This window comes from Tachypleus tridentatus, chromosome 10, assembly GCF_004210375.1.
Source record: "Tachypleus tridentatus isolate NWPU-2018 chromosome 10, ASM421037v1, whole genome shotgun sequence".
NCBI classification, from domain to species: Eukaryota; Metazoa; Arthropoda; class Merostomata; order Xiphosura; family Limulidae; genus Tachypleus; species Tachypleus tridentatus.
The window spans coordinates 65,905,986-65,925,793 of NC_134834.1; the positions used below are offsets into that span (position 1 = coordinate 65,905,986).

Genomic DNA, 19,808 nt, shown 5'->3' on the forward strand with positions numbered 1-19,808 from the left:
AACTCATCATTGTTAGTTGCCACCTTTGCTAGATAGAATATAGATACAAAACCAATATCCATTCTATAGTTTCGAAATGTTCGATTTATATTTTGGTGTAGACTGTTAGTTCTCTACAGTTTTTATAAGTCACTGTTGGCTTTATCAGGTAATAGGACTCGGTTACTTCTAAGATGTTATTAAAACTATACTTATTGTAACTGAAACATGAAATAGGTTTTCATTGTGTTAAAAATATATTCTTTTCTTAAAATCAAATTTTAAAATTTTGAGATAAAATATCATATCACTTTTAGATGACAAACAGCGCCGTATATACAAGTATACAATAACTGAAATAAAACAATATTGGCAAATAACTTCTATATTTTTTAACGGTAGAACACATTATTTCGTAAAATACAAACGAAATGCGAAACGGTTGAGCAATATAATACTATTTTGTATGTGTGTCAGTTGATTCATAAATAGTATCACACGTTATTTATATAACTGCTATACAGTTTATAAAGGCAAGATTATGGGATATTATTCCACATTTTTTGTATTACTCCCCAGATTTCAGTTTAGTTTTTGTCATCTTTGGACCTTTTCAATTTCTATATAAGCCTTCACACGATTTTATGCAGGCCAGGATGTGAGTTCGTAATGTTTAATAGGCCCCTTTACCAAAAATATGTAATTTCAATTGTTGTATGCTTGGAATTATTGCCTTGTTTGAAGGTGATCTCTTGCTGATAAGTCTTGTGCTTGGGAAAGTATGAGGGATGAGGATCCATTTGCACTTGTTGGTAGTCAAAGGATCATTAGTTTTCGATAAATCACTGATTGATAGAAATACAGCAGATGACCTTCAGCTGATCTCCCACCATGCTTCACTACATGATGTATATTGATTATGACAGCTCTTTAATCTGTTGTTGAATAAATTGTTGTTGATAGTTACCAAACAATTCGAACTTAGATAAGTGTGCAAACCAACTTTGCCCATTTAATTGTTTGTAGTTCTTTACCAGTTTTAACCAATTGATTTGACTACATTTTTTCAACAACGGTTATGGAGCAGCTATAGGTTTATCGATATCAGTTTGATTTAAGGTGTGTCTCAGTGCTCTCGACTTAACATCTGAACCTGTATTTATTGCCAGGTCCTTAAAGCTGTCTGTATTAAGCCGTCATCTACCTTGTAGGAAACAAAGTCACAAAATAATTAACATCAGATTAGGAAAGTTCCGTTTTTCTGCTTCCATTATTAATTATACTCTTCACGTACCATTTTCGAAGTGATGCACACAGCTACTATTAAAACATGGAGATTTTGGCAATCTTTTATGTGGAACATCCAGGGTTAATCAAAACTTTTATTTCTTTACTTTTGTCATGCTGTATTTTAGTCTTGGAAGTCATGAGTGGCACAATACTGCTATCAGGCATACTATGACCGTCTGTACGTTTATATGCTTTACACTGGTGTGAACCTTTCCTATCGATACTGTTTTAACAGTTATAGTATATATTATCAACACATGACTGTACGATATATAATTATTGATTTTCATAAAGCCTTTTCCATTCCTTCTTGCACTGTTGTTATCATTACTCCAGTCAGCACTGTGTATGTTAAGCAAAAATATTTTTCTTAACGTTTAGATATTTGTGGCGGAACAAGGAGTTTATTTATAATATTTCTTTATAATAAGGATAATTTTATACTGGATCTGCTTTTGAATGGCATATTCGATCGCAAATTCTGTATAATAATGTTTTATAGTAAATTAAACAGCTGAGAGCATGCAAAATTGACTCTTATAAGGTAGTTCGTAGTTAGAATTTTTACAAGGAAGTGTAGATCTTTGTTTATCCAATAAATAAAAGATTTTATTTATATTTTTATAAGGAATATGTTATTATATATATATAGTTATTTATGAGGAGCTGTAATTAATCTATATTTTATTCAAAAAGTAAATATAGAATGATTATTACATGTAAATAAAGTGTTGTTAGTCCTTACAACGGTGTTTGTTTTTACCAGAACACTTCATTGTCTTTTAATGAATCTATTGTCAAATACGGTGGAAAGTGAACAATAAATCTAGCTTTGTTGTTGTAAATTAAATACATTTTTTACAGCGTAATTAATATTCTATATCACATTATTTTATCTCTGTGTATATAAACATCTCTCCTCCTATATGTATGTATACATATACAAGACGAAATACTTCACTGTACTGGGTTTGAGAAAAAAATATACGGAAGCATAATGCTCTCACAATGCTGATGATAATAAAACTTTCTCATTTGTTTTTGATACATTATTGTTAAGTTAATCTGGAATGCTCATTCTCCCTATTTCGATGTGCGATTGATAACGATCAGCTTATCGAATGGACCTTGGAACAATCAAAATCCATCTAAATGTCATAAGAGGCAGTAATTCAAAACTGATTTTTAGGGTTATATTTATCTAGCTTATGTTAACACATACCATTACATTCAACATTTTAGAAACTACAGAAGGACTGAATCTCTTTTCTAGCAGATACAAGCCCTGTATGCTGGTATGATAGAACTAAAGAAAGGAAAATATAAAACTGTTTGCTTTCCATGAATTCGTTTTCACTCCAAGAAATGCCTCGGAGAAGTTGATTATTGTCAACAACCTATATTAGCATCTGTGACATTTGTTCTTTTTTGTTTTTAATTGTGATTGTGTGTTTGCGCACTGTGTAATTCATTTAATATATTGATGATTTGAGAAAATCAAACTTTAAAACTTACGTTACAACTGTATACTGAAAATCATGTTGTGTTGAAGACATATTGTTGTGTTCGTGACAAATATGAGTAAAATGTAAAGAGTTATACATCATTCTAAGGAGTATACCATCAGAGCTATTCTTATAAGAAATGCTTGGATGAATTGACAATGAGTTTAGTTTGTTTTGAATTTCGCGCAAAGCTATTTTAGGGCTATCTGCGCCAGTCGTCCCTAATTTAGTAGTGTAAGACTAGAGGGAAGGCAGCTTGTCATCACCACCCAACGTCAACTCTTGGGCTACTCTTTTACTAACGAATAGTGGAATCGACCGTAACAATATAACGTCCCCACGACTGAAAGGGCGAGAATGTTTAATGGGACATAGATTCGAACCCGCAACCCTCAGATTACGAGTCAAGTGTCTTAACCACCTGGCCATGCTGGGCCAAATCACAATGAGGGCCAAAACAGAAAACGAACAAGAAAGATTAGGAATATACAACCGTGACATAAAATAATTAGAAGGTTTTTGGAAAACTAAAAGAGGGCTAACTCGGTATTGAGTTTTCGTACTTGTCCTGAAACTTTGTTTCTTATGTGGCTGTTAACATTTTCAAAATTGTCTAAATTTCCATTTTCCAACAATATAAACTTTGTTTTTAGGCATTTAAGGTGAACTATTATTTTATTTAAGTTTCCATTTTCCATTATTACAAATTTTCTTTTTAGCCTATTAGGTGAATTATTATATTATTTATTATTAACAACATTTTACAATGCCTAATAACTAAAATATAAGCTTCATTTATTCATAATGTAACTTCCAGGTTCTGAAAATAAGCACACCTCTTTCGAAACATCCATTAATATATACTATTAATATATTCTTCACCAAGTGTATTCCATTATGAAAATACGAGAAAAACAATTTAAGGACAGTCTTTGATATTTTTATGCGACATTTATTCATATTTTCTATGAATAATGTGAACACTTAATGCACATCAAGTAATGCCAGGAATTGCACCGTGTTTTTCTGCAATCTTTGAAATCTTCTATTTTATAGATTTACTTGCTTATTCCAACAGATTCGTAGAGTTCCTTTTGAAGCTTAAGGTTCTAAAACCGACCTACGAATCATTCTCTTGATACTGACGGCACTTTTATTACTGCTACAAGAAATTCTGGAGCATCACCGGTTATTGGTTATTTTCTCTAGAGCTTCAAGCAATCAGTGCTCTTTTTTTTAACGCTACTTTTTTCTTTTTTCAGAAAACAATATTTTTCAAGTACAGCAATTTATTGTGACCTGCCTTAGCCACTATATTTTCATAGAAAAACATACCGATTTGGGCGGTCTGCAAATAAAGTAGTTTTCATTTTGTTAAAATATGTTGTTGAGAGTTAATTCCAATAAATTCGAAGTTCTTAGTTTAAGACTAGATTTTTTTTTCAATTTTACAAAGTGGAGTTTGTGAAATTTTTAAACAGGAGACAGTGCACGATAATACTAGATATGAATTATAACGTGGTATTTCGATAGATGTGTTCATGTAAAATATGTGTCTGAGTTATTTGTTTATAATTGATCTTATATTTTTTATCAGAACTGGTTCGTCACGGACTTCTGTTTGCTCCTAACCGCGTTTCTATATCACTTTTGTAACAGTGTTTCGTCACAAGAACTGTCTTTTGTGCAAAGCTACACGAGGGCTGTTTGCGCTAGCCATCCTTAATTTGCAGTGTAAGACAAGAGAGAAGACAGCTTGTCATTACCACCCACCGCCACCTCTTGGGCTTCTCTTGTACCAACAAATAGTGGGATTGACCATCACCTTATAACAACCCAACAGCTGAAAGGTCGAGCATGTTTGGTGCAACCATGATTCGAACCCGTGACCCTCGGGTTACGCGTCAAGTACCTTAACCACCTGGCCATGCCGGGCCTGTCTCTGGTAGAATCAACATCACTTGTGTTTCTATTCCTGCTGTAAAACGTCTAATCGCGAATTACTTGTTTAGTCGTGACCGCATTATCTGTATTTATATCTGTTGTGGAATGTTTTACTATTTGTTTTCATAAATAATATCTTTTATCGTTCTGGTTCTGACGTGAAATTAATTTATCATACAATTTATGTTGCCATTTCTACTGTAAATACTTTTCACCTAATAATTTATGTTTGTTCGAGATAACATTATTTGTCCGTAAATCTCTATTGTTGAACCGTTCTCCCACAAAATACTACGAGAACTGTGCTAACATTTTGTATTTTTCAGTCAGTTTTGTGTGTAGTTGAAGCTCATTTTTCCTTCTTAAAAATCATTACATTTAGTTTCAGAATTTCCTCTTCATTATTAGACTGGCCTTCAAAGGACTGTAATTGGCTATTGGTGTGAAAATATTACTTTTTGCTAGAAACTTCTATTTACAAAAAAATATTTATTTCAGAGCTTATGGGCCAAACGAAGTTAAAGACATTTAAGCTTTTCCTTTGATTGAAAGAGAGAACTAAAATAGCGTGCAAATTCTTTGTTTTATCATCAAATAGTTGGTCAGCGATACACGAACCTACTTCTTACATAGTTACATAGCTTAACAAGCCTTTTTAATACAGAATTCGTATTTTATTAGTGCAGTTTTGTCTAATTCATCATAATAGACTTATGTTTTTGTGCTGATATCTGTAAAATTAGATTGGGAAAGCTTAAATGAGATTATATTTTCACTTACTTTTTCAATGTTTTCAAATTAAAATCATCAACGTAGTTATAAGTAACTAAATAAGAGACTCGAATCTTATCTGCTAAAATATTTACGATAATTTGCACCCTGTTTACTTATTTGGTTTATTACGTACTTCTGATTGCCTCTCTTTGTAAAAGTATACTGTCAAAATAATGAGTATATTTTTTTTAATTTCAACCCGTAAAAAATACAAGTTATTTTATAATGTATTGAACAAATTACCATCGCTTACGTTCTTCTTTCAAAATGATGTCAAAATGTTTAATTTTGTTAAATTTTCCTTTAGTATGTACATTGTTGACACATGTATATACATATATATCTTCACATCAGAAATGTTCACAACGAGAATACAAATTAATAAATTAATTTCCATGACCAGTCTCAAAAACGCATTGGGAATATGCCATCTATTACACACGATCCAAAGTCAGATGTCAAACTAGTCAGTATCTATGGAGAGTCAGTTAAGAGTTCGGAGTTGAGTGGTTGAGCCCAAAATGTCTCAACTTCTACTGCCTTTCGTTGTCTGAATCTATTGGTGGAAAAGTAGTTACCCTTTATGTTTAGATATAATTTCAAATTAGAAATAAATCACCCTCAGTTACAATTTCTCAACCTTCAACGCTTTTTTCATATTATAAGATATACAAAAAGGCATATCGCTCCAAAAAGATAATCAAAACATTCATTCTTATAGCAGAAATAGACAACGTTGTATTTCTACAGCTTATAAGACTTCAAACTACCACCCTTAAAACCATTAACACTTTGAGATCCATGTAGGTTGACTATCAGGTGCAAAGTGTTAGTTGTTTGTGCTGCATGCCTAAGAATACATATATCACAAATTAACAGATAAATTACATTATTCATTTTACATAGTGGTATATCTTGACGTAAATGCTGAAAATCCCTCGTGGCCAGACAAATTATAGACATCTTGAACTTTTGCAAGTAACATTTTCATTAATTAAAGTAACATATTAGGATTACTGGTAATTAGCTAGCAATGCCAAGAACAAGTATACCATTGTGGTAGAAAACTTCCTGAATACGAAAATTACTGGACAGGAAAAGAGCGATAACTCTTCACCTTAACATAGTTTTCCACAAAATAAGTAAATAATTATAATACTTTCAGATACATTAATCGTAATTTAGTGATCAATTCAGCACAATAAAACAATAATAAAATCAAATCCATTCACTCAACTCTTAACCTTTAACTGATTCTCCGTAGCTGCTGACTTGTTTGACGTCTGCGTTTGGAAGCTATAGCAACAAATATTTTTCATTATTGGTCAATGATGACAACAAGTATTGGTAATGGAAAATAATTTACGAGTTTTTAGTTTTAATGGAAACGTTTTCTATTTACATTAATTTCATTATTGTTTTATAGTATTGATTTGATTACCTATGTTAAATTAATATATCTGATAGTATTAAAACTATTAATGTATTAGGTTGTTCAGAAATAAATATAGGAATTCTCACGATGACATTTAGAAACTGAATATTGAGTTGGTTTAATTCAACGTTTGTCGCTTACAAGATGTCTTAATTGTCTACAGTACCAACTCAACTCAGAGTAAGTTTCGCAACTCCCAAGGCAGCATAGACAAGGAAGACTTTCGTCTGATTTTCATCTACGACTTCAAACTTGGACGAAAAGCTACCGAAACTACACGGAACATCAATCAGGCGTTCGGCCATGGATCTGTTACTGAACCCACAGTTCAGCGTTGGTTCTAAAGGTTTCGACATGGAGATGAAAGTCTTGAAGACCACGAAGGTCGTGGAAGGAGGTCATCCTTAGATAAGAACAGTTAAGAAGAGCAGTTGAAACATAAAAAGTTAGGCATAAGCAAATCAAGAATTACCAACCACCTGAGTACGATTGGAAAGACGAAAAAATTGGATAAGTGGGTTCCGCTTGAGTTGACTGAAGATCAACAAAATCGACGTCATGAGACCAGTCAAGGATGACGCTCTAAAAGTTGAACGAATTGGGGAGCGAGGTTCTGCCTCATCCACCTTTTCCCCAGATTTTTTTCCTACAGATTTTCATTTTTTCAAGCACTTTGACAACATTTTGAACAATAAACGCTTTCAAAGCCAAGCAGCTGCAGAAGAAGCTTTCAAGAAGTTTATTGATCATAGAAACTCTAAATTCTACAGCATATAAATAAACAGTATCGTTACACGTTGGCAAAAATGTGTTGAAGCAAATGGTACCTTTCTTGATTAAAGCATGTTTTACAGTACTGGTTTATATTTTCCCAAACTTCGCAGTTCAAAAACGACATTTATTTCTGGAAAATCTAATATATATATATATACTCTTCAAAAAAAGAAACGCAAAAGGGATATTTTTGTTATTTTAAAGAGAAATATATGTAATAACGTTACAAGCTCAGAGTATGTGATGTTACACGTGTTAAAGCACTGATTGTCAGGCCAAAATGACAATAAAAGTTGTGCACTTTAAAAAACGGAGGAAAACATCGGATTTTTCGCCAAAACGCATGCGTGTCCAATAAATTTGTTTGAGGGATCTGCGTGTTCTGCAAGTGCAACATGTGCAAAATCCCCTATAAAAGTGACAGGTTCTCGGTTTCCATAGCTCAGTGTTAAGCCACCAACACGCAATACAGTTACGCCAAGACTGACTGAAGCACAACGCAACAACGTCATTGGTCGCTTGGAAGCAGGCGAATCTCGATCAGATGTTGCCAGAGCTGTGAATGTCCACCCAAGCACCATCACAAGGCTATGGAATCGTCACCAACAACATGGATCAACTTGTGACCGTCCACGATCTGGCAGACCTCGTGTGACCACGCCCGCACAAGATCGCAACATCCGGTTACGTCACCTTCGGGATAGGACCACCACTGCGACGTCTACTGCCTCAACCATACCAGGGGATGCGTAGGATTTCCGATCAGACCGTACGCAACCGTCGACGAGATTCTTAGGCCCCATGTGCAACCCATCATGTGAACGTCAACAACGTTTTTCAACATGACAACGCCCGTCCTCACACAGCCCGACTCACCACTGTCTTCTTGAGACACCACAACATCAACGTTCTTCCCTGGCCCTCCAGATCACCCACCAGATTTAAACCCCATCGAACATCTTTGGAATGAGTTGGACCGACGTCTGCAACGACGACAACCTCAACCGCAGACTATACCTCAGCTTGCAGCAGCTTTGCAGGCTGAGTGGACAGCCATTCCACAGGATGTGATTCGTCATCTCGTCGCTTCCATGGGCAGGAGATGCCAAGCAGTTATTGATGCTCACGGGGGACATACTCGTTATTGACGTTGAGTGACGTTAAACTTCAACTAGTGAGCGTAGATTTCGCCTTTGCAGACTTTGGATGTTCAGCAGTGAATGTGCAAAGTTTCACACATGTCATACAGAACTACCCGGAATGAACTTGTTAACAATATGTCTCAAATTTTACCTTTTGCGTTTCTTTTTTTGAAGAGTATACATACACATACACACATATGCACATGTAAATAGTTTCTATGTGATTATAATTTATTAGTTTTTCTTATTTTATTTATAATAAAATCAGAATACGTTTGGTAATTTTTGAATAACATTAAGATCACAAAAACGCCTTCTTCAAAAGGTATACATTTATTTTTACATACTTGCGAGAATTTTTAACAGGTCTGGGCATGGTATATTGGGTAACATCCAGATCTGTGACCTTAAGGTCAGTGCTTGGCATGTTAACGCATAATTACACCCTTTGGACTCGTCGTGGATGCATTGCAATAATGGCAGTCAAATCTCACTACTCAGCTAGTGTAGCCCAACAGTTGGCGGAGAGTGCTAATGACTGTCTGACATCCTCTTAATCTATTTTCTAAATTAGGGACAACAACCGCAGATAACCTTTATGTAGCTTTGCATTAATGCCCCAAGTAAACAGACAAAAAAAAAGATTATAGTATAATATATACATTTCTTAATGACATGAAACCCACTTGAAATAAAAAGTTATCTCAGGTTAGCCTGTATATGACCTAAGAAGGTTGAAACGTTGTTTTCTGCTTATCAATAAAAGTGGTAATACCTATAACAGCCGTTCTGACATGCAATATATAAATTTGTAACACTCATAATTCATTTTATTTAACTATTTTTAGTCTTATTTAACTTAATGTTATTACTTGCTATTTGAACAATAAATTATAGTCTTTTATTGTTTTCTCTAAATTAAAGTGTTAGATTAAATTAAAACATCAACTCACTTTACATCCAATGTTAACAAACTTATTTTATTGGTTTGAAGTTCACTGAAGTCCCTAAAGATCTCGAGAAAGTTGCCCAAGTTCTGGGATAACGTAACATTTTACGATCTTTAACAAATGAACGACTCTCCATAAATTGCCGGTTTTCTGCTTGTTTATTACGACAGTAGCTAGTGGTATATTATACTTAAATCCCACTGTGATGCTTTAATGATCTGTTATCTGTATATCTTATTCTTTGTATTTAACTATACGAGTAACATAACGCAGATGACTTGACTAATAATGTTTTTCACTCTCATAATGGTATACGTATATATCTAAATTCTGCTGTTTGTTAGTGATATTCGTATATATATATATTTTACAGCTGTACAAAAGTATAAGATTACTCTTCATATTCGTATGGTTACCTGACGCTTAAACTCTGGTTGAATACTATTTTTATCTTAATAATCAGACAGCCTTTTGTTCGTTATGACTTATTTTAATGTTATATAAGGCAAGTGTTAAGTTCATTTCTTTCTCTCTCTTTCTCTTTCTTTCTATTTTAAATTATTCTGGTATCATTTCCTATTGAAGAAAACATTTAGTTTTTATTAATATTATCTATAAGAGCGATTTTTGAGGTGTAAACGGATGAAAATAATGTTATATTTTATTTTGGGGTAAAAGTTCCTTTTACTTTTATCTGACTAAAAACGTTGTTTTGTAGATGTTTTGTTGAGCTGAGATTCGCAGCGACAGTTTATATTCATGTTATGAATAATTTTCTATGTGTACAAGAAAGTGACCTGACATCGTAATATTATTTGTATCGTGAAGTAGCTATGAACTTTATCAAGAATAATTCAAATGATTAAAGAAGCATAAATGTTGCTTGATAAGCACTCACAAAAGCCTCAAGATATAAGTATTACTCAATAAGTGCTCACAAAAGCCCCGAGATATAAGTATTACTTATTAAGTATTCACTAAAGTCTCAAGATTACTTAGTAAGTGCTCATAAAAGCCCTGGGATATAAATATTACGTAGTATCACAAAAGCCCCGAGATATAAGTATTACTTAGTAAGCACTCACAAAAGTCCCAAGATATAAGTATTACTTAGTAAGTAGTCAAAAAAACCACGACTCTTCATACTACCATATTTTTATTTCTTCACTGAGCACAGAATGGCTAATCAGATAGTAAGGTGGGCGTTTATGTTATACATTAAAATTAACTACCTCATGTTTTATTCATTTCGTGATTTCGGTTATTTATCTTGTTTTACGACTATACTGTTACGACCTAACATTTGGACACATCACCATTTTACTTTCAACTCGTTTCTCGTAATTTCAAGCAATATTTTCAGCACGCCACATAAAAACTAACAACCGAATATTTTCTTGTATATTTTAATGACAAAGAATGTTTTCATACTAATACACATATAACACAGACATACACATATATTGAGACAGAGACTAACTTAAGAAAATAAATATATTTTTTGTCTCGTAGTTTTCACTACTCTGGTTTTACTTAACTCATATTCGTTCTCGGTGATCCACTTTGTATTCTATCAGTTATCTTTTAAAAACATATATTGCTACACAGTTATTTCTATAGCTCCATCTTATAAAATCGTATTGCTGAAACTTCATACAATGTTCTTAAGTTAGTTTTCTCGGAACGTCACTGAAAACTTAGCTTACATTGTAAAGATACAGTCAGAAATTTAAAGCTGACGTTGTAAGATTATTTATTAATTTCTACCACAGTAAACTAAAATATTTGATATTGTTCTTCAGAAAAGTGCAGATAACGATGGAAGAACATTTTCTAAGATATAATATTATCGAGTAAAAGGTTTATTTCCGTCACAGAAAAAGATCAAATTCGGTGTTTTAAGAGTACCAGAACCATTTTTTAAAATATTATTGTGGTTGGCTTAAGACAAGTGTATGAGAAATAAACGATATAAAAGTCGAATTATTTTTATTTATTTGTTAAAAATGAATCACTGTACAGAGGTTGAATACATTGTATCAAAAGCATTTGTGTTCTCACATCGTTCACATCTCTGCATCCGTACAGGTTCTATCTAACGATCGTGCATCTTGACAATAGCCTGCAACACAGTTTCCATTGTAAAAATCTTCATCACACAGCTTTATTAACGAAAGTAAGCCATTCTTCTTTGCGTGTTTTTCATAACCCGTATCGTGTACGAAGACGAGTTCCTCTTTTTCAACAGTCTGATTAGACGGAAATTTTAACTGGTATGGTTTCATTCTCCAACTACTTGAAATACGTGTCATAGATATGTTGTGGAGTCAGACTGGAAACGACGACAACAGAATATGAGTTCGCCAAGATAAAGCTTTCAATCGTACATCTTTCTCAACTGTATCGTACCTGAAACATGTGGAGAATAAAACGGTTATCCACGTTATTCTATATCAAAAGATACCGGTAAAGTCCTCAAACGCAACAACTGTGCACTTCTTTGTGAGTGGACTGTTAAAACAGGTGTTGGAAAACTGTCGTTTATGGACAGTTAGTAGGAAGGATTGGTATTCTTGGGACATGACACTTTTACGATGAAGTGGTTTGCAATAGAAAGTAGTACACTGCAGAGCTACTTTTCAAGATGCATGGTTGACGACCGGAGCGTGACCGGACAAGACAAATCGATTATAACGATGTGAAGAGGCTCCAAAATCGTTTTAATGTAAGAACGCTACCTCTGTAGATCTTGTTTCATTACCAGTATACCAAACTGTGTAGGATTAGAAATCCTACCAAGTAAAACAAAACCTAAACATATTAGATACTATATAAAAGTTTCCAATAGTTCAGTGATTGTAAAGGAAAAAGTTTGCGAAAATTGATTGATCTAGAAATGATCGAAGTTTCAGTCATTTGTTTTTATACAAGAGTAAAAGAATGGGGACCTGTTGTTATAGACGACATAGAGTTTTTGCTATTTTTGTAATACAAAAGTATAGTAGTCGTATAAAATTTACCAATTTTTTAGTTCTATTTTCTAGAAACAATAAAAGAAAATATATCATTAACTTCTAACCAAAAGTAAGGTAACTCTAAACAAAACTAAAAAAGTAATTTTTATATATTTTTTTATATAATTCTATATAACAAACAGATTAGAAGCACATAATGTTAAATCAATACAAGAGAAAGACAAAGAACGATTAATTGGATACACTCATTATTAAGTATATCTTTTAGTCATCATACTAATATCATGAAATTACACGGACTGGGTGCAACAACCACCAGTTCTTAGCCTAAGAATGCTAGCTTATACTCATATAATATTTCTGATGATTTAATATTTTTGTAGTTTAAAACAGGTTTGCAGTATTGGACGTCTTTGTACAAAAGTCGCTAATTTCTTTACTTTGTGGCCGGCATGGCCTTTCAGCTGTATGGGTGATATGATGTCACGGTCAATCCCACTATTCGTTAATAAAAGAGTAGCCCAAGAGTTGGCGGTGGGTGGTGATGACTAGCTGCCTTCCCTCTAGTCTTACACTGCTAAATTAGGGACGGCTAGCGCAGACAGCCCTCGAGTAGCTTTGTGCGAAATTCAAAAATGAATTATTTTCTTTGTAATTCATAAAATGAAGAAAAATATATTTATTGTGCTGTATGATATTCGAAAACTCTTTATATTAATCTTCAGTATAAGGTAACAGTGGCAGTATTGTGCTGTGAGACATTTGAGGATATAAAGTGCATAACATGTCGCTCGTGGCGCTAAGCACGTTACTGTATAAATGAGGCAAATTGACGTTAAAAGTTAACAGCCGAAACACTTTAAAAACTATCATTATGAAAGTTCTGTAGTTAACAATACACTTACTTCTAAAACGGTATTATTTATAACGCTCTGTAGTTAACAATATATATACTTTTAAAGAAGTAGTATTTTTTTCTATATAAAGAGCCTCTTATATACTTTTAAAAATCAAATCTATACATGGTGCTTAGCTTCTACCAGTCTGACAATACTTTAATTAACCTAAGAAAAGCTTTGAAAAACGCTTTGACATATGTTTTTCTATAACTTACAGAACGATTATTTTTATTGAAAAAAAAAAAGAAAAATGTAAGGTATTTTTTCAGTGATATAACATTATATAGGATTCATAACAGAAGAATTAATCACTACATCAGACTTACACAGACGTAATCATACAGTAACGAATTACGATACTCACCTGTTTTCCAACCACTCTGTTCTGGGTTAGTGAATATTTCATTTTACCGAGTGAAGTCCTTGAAACGAGTTACTGCTACCACAGCGCACTCTACAGAGTTGCAAGTAAAACTGATCCCTAAGAAACAACGATAGTCAACGAATGCGAACTCGTAAAAACAAATTTCTGGACTTGAGATCAACCATTTAGCAATTGACAAACAATCTTCTATCGATAGAAATTGACTCTGAGAATTAAGAATTTTGTGTTTGAGAAAATACGTTCGACATCGTGGGCGTGAAAATAGTTAAGTATGTGTATAAGTTATTATCTGCTCACTCTCTTTACTGTCAGTTACTGAAGTGAGTGAGGTTTTACTGAAGGAAGGTGTTGGCCAGGATACAGCTAGTTTTGTAAAGGCTGATATCATTAAATATTCATGTTGAATTTAAAGAATCTGTTAACGCGCAGCCAAAAGAAAGTACGCATGCTGATAACAAGAAGATAAAATCAAGTGAAAAATAAATTTAGAGGGAAACTTGTAAGTAGCAGACGTAAGGCACACTACGTAAGACATCACAGTTTGACTACAGCACGTAAACCTGATGTGCTTTGTTGTCAGTTTTCATTTTGCTTTTGTTAAAGAATTTCAAAACACAAATAAATTATCATTTAAATATTATAAATCACTTCTTTAGTTTAGAGCACTACATTTTCTTAATTTTTACGAGTAGACAATGTGCTAATTTATATAGTTCGAAATCCAATCGTTGGCAAAGTGGACAGCTTTTTAAAATTATTACCTAGCTATCATTCATTGACTATCATACTTGTGTATACCAAAAAGTATATATTTTTTTCTATCATGCGTAATTAAATAGGAGAAAACGAAAAGTGTCTTTTGTCAGATAGACTGAAAATAATGGTTTCTTTACCACCACACTCGCCTTTTAAAGGTGTTTGTTTTCGATAGAAACCTCTTCTGTCTTTAAGAAATTTTATCACGGAAAGCGCGGGCTGAAATTAGTTTCAAGTTCAAGCAAAATTTATAATTATCGATTAGGTCAAACTTGGTAGTATTTTTACTTCACAATGCCACACATTTTCAGTGATATTCACAATAAGACAAACATTTCTATTTTGCATATGAGGACCATAAGAGCCATTAACACTTGGCTACAACTCTCTGTTCTTTTTGATACTTTGATGCATGTTATAATTCTTCTGTAATCGCTATACTCGTGGTACAGTGAAAACAACAATACTCAACATTTTAAGTCCTCTGGTGGGTCAGCGTAAGTTCATAGACTTACAACGTTAACTTTTAGAGTTAGATTGCCTGAAGGGAATAAAAAGCGGATAGCTCAAAGTATTAATGTATCTCAAGACGACTGGTAAGGGTATTAACACTTTTATTAATAAAGCAGAGAACAACGTTTCGACCTTCTTAGGTTATCTATAGATTAGCAAAGAGAATGTTTGCAACTGACTGTTGCCGAGCATAAGAGTAAAACAAACACAAGTTTTTGGTTTTACTAAAATACAAAGCTTTCTGAACGGTCGAATCACGCACGTCTATGACTCTTTTATTACAGAGTAATATATCTTATGACAGTTTCAATGAAAAAAGAAGCTGTCAGACGCAAGATCTTTTCACTATGATCTAAAAATATAATTATTGGTTTTATATCTATAAACATGACTAAAACTATCGAACCACTCTTTATGATTTATATTTTTTCATGATTCCTATCACATTTCCATGCTCACAGTGTTAAAATGCTTACATTATGGTTGTTTCATATTACGTCTTAAAGTTTTTTTGTGCTCAGAAAATACCAAATCAAGAATGTTGCTTCAGAAATCAGAATGTTATTAAAGTGGGGCGTCAGCGTAAAGGGCGTAGTGCTTGTTTGTTTCAGAAATTTGAGCAAAGCTACACAAAAAATATTTGTGCACAAGAGTTGCTAACTTTAAAGTGATGGATTAGAAGGAAGATAACTAGTCAATCGTTGTTAGTACTAATTCTGAGGCTATTACCTTGTGATCAGATAGTGAGTAGTATTTAATTGTCACTCTTATAGCACACTCGCGATCCTGAACTGCCGAACTCAGGTTTGCGACAATGGATCGCGAACCATGATTATCCAAACAAACTAACCACTAGGTCACGTCAGGCTCAGCATACAGTGACACTAAATTTATTAGCATATTTTGGTTTTAGGATTGAAGCAAGTGATTAAAGAATATAAACTGATAAAGAAACAAAATAAACATTCAATTTCTTGTCAATGGAAGATGTTCCGATAGGAATTGGTTTGCATAACTCATGAAGTAAATATACACTGCTGGCCAAAATCTTAAGGCCAATGAACATAGAAAAATACGCATTTTGCATTGTTAGATTCTACCACTTATTTGAGTAGAGCTTCGAAAGATAAAAATAAGAAAAGAGAAAATAAAACACTTGTTTAGCATTTAATAGGAAAAATGTGAACAGTATGATATTAGCCTAAATACTAGCTGGTCAAAAGTTTAAGACCATACTGAGAAGAAACGGTAATCGGTAAACACGTAACAAAATCTAGTCATTTGTGTTCAAGTATTAGCGTTGTCAACATCTCCAACTGACATCTTTTGTGTTATATTGGGTAAAAACATGGAAAAGGCTAAAAAGTTGACAGAGTTTGAACGTGGCAGAATTGTCGAGCTGCAAAAGCAAGGTCTCTTTCAACGTGCCATCGCTGGTGAGATTGGGCGTAGTAAAACTGCTGTTGCAAATTTCTTAAAAGACCCTGAGGGACACGGAACGAGAACTTCAAATGGTCAGCCCAAGAAACTTTCGCCAGCGTTGAGCAGGAGGATTCGAAGGGTTGTCCGGTAAGACACCAGCCAATCGTCGAATCATATTAAGGCCCTTACGGACGCAGAATGCAGATCAAGAACAATAAGACGGCATCTACAAGAAAAAGGCTTTAAAAACCGTAAACATCTTTAAAGGCCACGCCTCCTTCCACACCACGAAACAGCTCGGTTAAACTTTGCTGAGAAGCACCAAACATGGTACGTAGAAAGTGGACGAAGGTTTTGTCTTCTGATGAGAAAAAAATTTAACCTGGATGGTACAGATGGTTTCCAACGTTATTGGCATGATAAGGATATCTCACCGGAGACATTTTCTACACGAGAGAGTGGAGAAGGTTCCATCATGATCTGGGGTGCTTCCTCCTTCCATAAAACAATGGAGTTTCAGGTTATACAGGGGCGTCAAACAGCAGCTGGCTACGTTTGCATGTTGGAGAGGGCATTTTTATTGACTGTAGGCCCTCGCTTGTGTGGAAATGAGTGGATATTTCAGCAGAACAATGCTGTAATACACAATGTCCGCAGGACAAAGGACTATTTCATGGAGAATAACGTGATTCTTTTAGATTATCCAGTGCGTTCGCCCGAACTGAACCCCACTGAAAACGTTTGGAGGTGGATGGCAAGGGAAGTCTATAGAAATGGACGTCAATCCCAAACAGTGCATGAACTTCGTGAAGCCATCTTCATCACTTAGAATAACATTCCAGCCAGCCTTCTGCAAACGCTTTTATCGACCATGCCAAAGCGAATGTTTGCAGTTATTCGCAACGACTGCTGTGCAACTCATTATTGACCCTTCTTGTTGGGCATTTCCTACTCCGTTTAGGACTTCTTTTTGGTATGGTCTTAAATTTTTAACCAACTAGTATTTAGACTAATTCCATAGTGTTCACATTTTCTTTATTAAATGCTAAATTTTTTTTTCTCCTTTTCTTATTTTCATCTTTCAAAGCTCTACTCAAATAAGTGGTTGAGTCTAAACAACGCAAAATGCATATTTTTCTTTATGTTCATTAACCTTAAGATTTTAGCCAGCAGTGTATGTACACATATATACAATAGAGAATTAGTGTCAAAATAACTAATATTTTGAAATAACTCATAACTAAACATAACATTAAATTAATTCAAAAACAGGTACACAGTTGAAATATATACCAACTAAAAGCAATTCTGAAAAGCATAATAACTGATATTAGATATTATGCAATAACTACTATGACTTTTATATAGGAAAAACAAGCCAAAAATGAAAACCAACTTTAATGAACACATAAAAATCACTCTTTCAGGTTTACGAACATTATATCACAAATAACCACAGTAGAACCATAAAAAACCTTTAATGTACGAAATAAAGAAACCAAAATAAACAAAAAAATAAGGAGGTTCTTCTAATACAAAAAACTATAGTCCACATTAAACCAACATTAAAGAACAATTATATTTATAATAACTATTCCTTAATGTTAACCACTATATTATATATTAAATATTAACAACGCCCCCTCCCCCCACAATCTTACACCTCTCATTACTGTGGTCTCCAGAGCTCGCGATCAATAACCGTTGCTTCTCCAAATCTCTTTTATCTGGTGACGACCTACTGAGATCGAAACGTTGCTACTTATTTTGTGCTTTTTAAATCAAAGTTTCCAATATCTATACCAGCCATACTATGGGTTTCTGGTCATCATAAATTAACTAATGAAGGTTTTAGTGTAAATCAGGTCTAAATCTGTTACCGTTTTTAACAAAAGGTTTGAAAGAAAGAACTATTAGCATCGACAGAAAAAAAATATTGAACAAAGTTCTGGTTACGTGAAACTTACTTTCAGCTGAACATCTAGATTAAAACGTGAATGGATGGTTTTAGTTTTCCCTTTGTCAATTTACAATCGGTAACTGCCAGATTCATAGACTTAAAGCTAAACGCTCCTAATAACTTGAAGTTATGTACAAAAATTGTAGGCATTATATATATATATATATATTTATATATTTATGTTTTCACCCTTTCGTTACATTAAAAATACAAGTATTGATAAAATCAACCAATTAAAGTTTTAACATCTCTGTTTCAGTGGCGAGCCCAGTATGGGTAGGTGGTTAAAGCATTCGGCTCCTAATGGGAGGATTGGGGGTTCGAAGCCCAGTCACACCCAATATGCTCGCCCTTTTCTTTCAGCCGTGAGGGCTTTATAATGTGATGGCCAATCCCACTATTCAATAGTAAAATAGTAGCTCAAGAGTTGGTGGTGGGTGGTGATAACTAGTTGCTTTCCCTCTAGTCTTACACTGCTAAATTATGGACGGCTACCCCTCGTGTAACTTTGCGCGAAATTCAAACAAGCAATCTTCTGTTTTATTTTGGGGAACATTGGTGATGATGCTAATGACGTAATTGAAAAATTAAAATATCTTGTATTTCAATATTGATACCAAAGAAGCATCTTAACAAGAACATAGTAATTATCTGATTAAATGTGTTTCAAAGGAGCTTTGTCTCATTTAATTATTACTAGTTGATTAGTAATGTCGACATGTGGATGTGGATACTTTCATATATATATGTAATAACAGTAATTCATCAAGCTCTCCTTTATGCTTCAGATTTAAAAAAATAATAATAGTAAGTCGAAACGACTGCTGGCCACGTGTGATAATCCCATCACAACATAGTTTTAGTATGGTTCATTTTGCAAACAACGTGTAAATGTTCTTCTTGAATAACTACTGTAAGTTCACTGATTCAACAATCCGTTAGTTAAATGTCATTCTAATGGGTACTTATTCTTGAGTGTGTTTTAAGTACCAAACCTGCTGAACAATTAACCAAAAGTTATTTTTCCTGAACAAGCGGTTGCAACCTTTCTCTAAATCCGCCGACATGCCTCTGTGCAACTGGGGGGCGATTATTTATCTGTAGT

The 19,808-nt window shown here is 33.8% G+C and overlaps 1 long non-coding RNA gene across 1 annotated transcript; it reads right to left on the reverse strand.

Annotated features, from left to right (window-relative positions):
* Nucleotides 1-11,771: 11,771 nt before the first annotated feature.
* Nucleotides 11,772-14,147, reverse strand: LOC143228092 (uncharacterized). Its single transcript, XR_013015186.1, has 2 exons — nucleotides 14,032-14,147; nucleotides 11,772-12,202 (listed from the first exon to the last, which is right to left on the reverse strand). It is a non-coding gene; the product is annotated as an uncharacterized LOC143228092 (long non-coding RNA).
* Nucleotides 14,148-19,808: the final 5,661 nt, after the last annotated feature.